Source organism: Montipora capricornis, chromosome 11, assembly GCF_036669925.1.
Source record: "Montipora capricornis isolate CH-2021 chromosome 11, ASM3666992v2, whole genome shotgun sequence".
Classification (NCBI taxonomy): Eukaryota; Metazoa; Cnidaria; class Anthozoa; order Scleractinia; family Acroporidae; genus Montipora; species Montipora capricornis.
In genome coordinates, this window is record NC_090893.1 from 1,895,672 (window position 1) to 1,898,171 (window position 2,500).

The 2,500-nt window shown below is 36.3% G+C and overlaps 1 protein-coding gene across 2 annotated transcripts in view; it reads left to right on the plus strand.

Moving 5' to 3' along the window:
- Positions 1-1,960: 1,960 nt before the first annotated feature.
- Positions 1,961-2,500, plus strand: part of LOC138023586 (uncharacterized) — a 26,874-nt gene continuing 26,334 nt past the window's right edge. The window contains exon 1 of one of the 2 annotated variants that reach the window (XM_068870603.1): positions 1,961-2,500. This exon is cut by the window's right edge and continues 50 nt beyond it. The gene's annotated coding sequence lies outside the window, so the exon portion shown is untranslated. The other variant, XR_011126715.1, reaches the window with a different exon arrangement.

The following is a 2,500-nucleotide window of genomic DNA, read 5'->3' on the forward strand; positions in this document are numbered from 1 at the left end:
GAGGCACCATTTGCAAATATCAAAACAGAACGCCAAAGGTGGTCTGCAAAGCTTTTAATATCAGGGAGGTCTGGAACCCAGTATGTTGCCATGGTAACAAAAATGGTATGCTCATATTGTGGAACACATTTACTAGAATCTTAGTGCAAAGAACCAAGTATTTCTGATACAAATTGGCTGAGATATCTTTCTCCATCATACTTGATCAAAATTTGGTAGGGTTTATGACGTCATCACTTGGCTAATTTGCATATTAAAAAACTTGAATATCTCCAGAACAAAAAGAGATATTTGAAAATGGTAAACAGCATTCTTCTTCTCGTACAGACTACGTGTTTATGTGCCAAAATGGCTTCGATAGGGAAGATTCAAATTTCGTCACAGTAGCACTTTAAAAATCTAAACATCTATGAGATACAAAAACAGACTTGCGAATTATCGCAAATCACAATGCTGACAAGCACAAAAGCAGAAGAAATGGTAAAGTAAATACGAAGTTTGTTACTATCTGAATGTATTTGGGTCAGAGTATTAAAAAGGGATATATTGTCACGCAAATTATGTAATTTTCATGACACTCAAAATTCGCAAGAAGCGCGAGTTTCATGTACACAATCTTCGCACTAGCAAGTCGCAGCAATAAAATTGGATTAACCAGGAAGTTAAAGGGATATTGTTGGCTTCCCAAATAAATTTCATCATACAATGACAATGACAAAATCATTTGTCAGAGAAATAAAATTCCTTTCTCCTCGTGTATCACATTTCAACGCACGTATGCGTTGCTTCTTTTATGTTCAAATAACAGCTAAAAATAAAGATTTGTTAACGATCTATCCGTCGGTTTCCTGGGAGAATACTCTCTAGAGAGTAAAGGAACTTCCGACGTTAAATAAGATGTACCTTACCCTTACCTAGATATTTTTTTCATAATTTAATATTATCTGTCAAAATTTGCACAACAGTCAAATCATAAAAATAGCAACGCACGCAACAAATTTGGTCGCATTACCTCTTCGTCGAATTCTAATGCTTAACACAGGAATTTTTAGTTATTGTAAAAATCTTTCTATATTTGTTAGCAACCATCCTTTCAAATTTCAGAGAAAGCGACCAGTCTGCGAATATTTTACGAGTTTTTTTCAATGGGATGTCAAAAGGCCAAGTGGATGTTATATGCATATATTCACAAAATGTTCCCGAATCGTCAAGTATCACCGCAGAAGAAAAGAACATCATTCTAAAAGCTTATTTTACGCAAAAAGTAGGTTCTGGAGGTAATTTTGAGTGTGGAAATCAAGTTTACAGCAGACGACAAATACAAACTTACGAGCCATGGTATATTTAATTAAGTTAACACAACAGAAAGAGTCGCTTACCTTATTTTTTTGAAAATGCTTTACTATTGCCATGAAAACTATCCAGTTAAGCTCGCATATTACACATGATGAATTCATAAAAGCCACCATTTTCCTGCGAAATGCTTTTTTGAAACAAACAACATATGTGCTATAAGCGGCAAAAAACCCTTCCTATTTCATTTAATACGTGCGTGAAGACAAGAAACTCAATCGTGTCAAATTACACTCCGTGTCAACAACGCAACACGGTATATAAATTTCCCACGAGTGTTTAGCATCAAACCCTTCACTGAAAAACAAAACCCTTTACTTGAATTATCAAGCAAAAAATGGGCAACAAGCTTTCTTTCAAATAAATTTTGACTAACAGGAATTTGTCAAATTTCCAATTGCTAGCAGAAGACTGTGCAAAATTGAGTACAGATTCCAAGTCTCTGTTTTGTTAAACCCATAAGTTACGAGAGAATTTTCCATGTGATTTCAGCGTTGTACAGAACACCACACTCGTACAATATTAGAACTACATCTCACTTTGATTACGGCTCGACGGGCGACAGATTGTTGTCGAAGTCCATTACTCGTCACTTTTAAGATTCCAGATTTTTTTTTCAGCGTCTTTCTTGTTCAGTATCCAATTGACTTTCCATTGTTAAGCTCCATAAGGGTATATTTTGCTTAAAAATCCACTAAAACGCCATTCGCGTTACATGACTTTCGACGCCATTGCCGGTTACGTTAATCATTGTACTGTGTCCACCAGAGAAATCTACGCATTTCCCACTACCCTCTCGATCCTAAGACAATACAAGCAGAAGGCTCTATGCATAAAGACACCACTTAGCAGGGGAGTGACAGGCAAGACTTTTACCGACACGGAAAAAAAAAAACAACTAAAAAAAAGAAAAAAAAGAAAACAAACAAATCCCACCCACTTTCCAACTGGGATTGCCATAGGCAACCCAGTAATAACATGATAAGAGGTTACATGAGCAGTGTTTGAAATCTCCTTGTCGTGAACGAAGAAAAGAAAGAGCCTGGTTCCGGGTTGTTACTTTTGTATTGCGTGACCATAGATAGCCCTGTTCGTGTATTGTACTACAGTGTTCGTTTCAATGTTGCGGCGTTGTTCTTTATGCTTT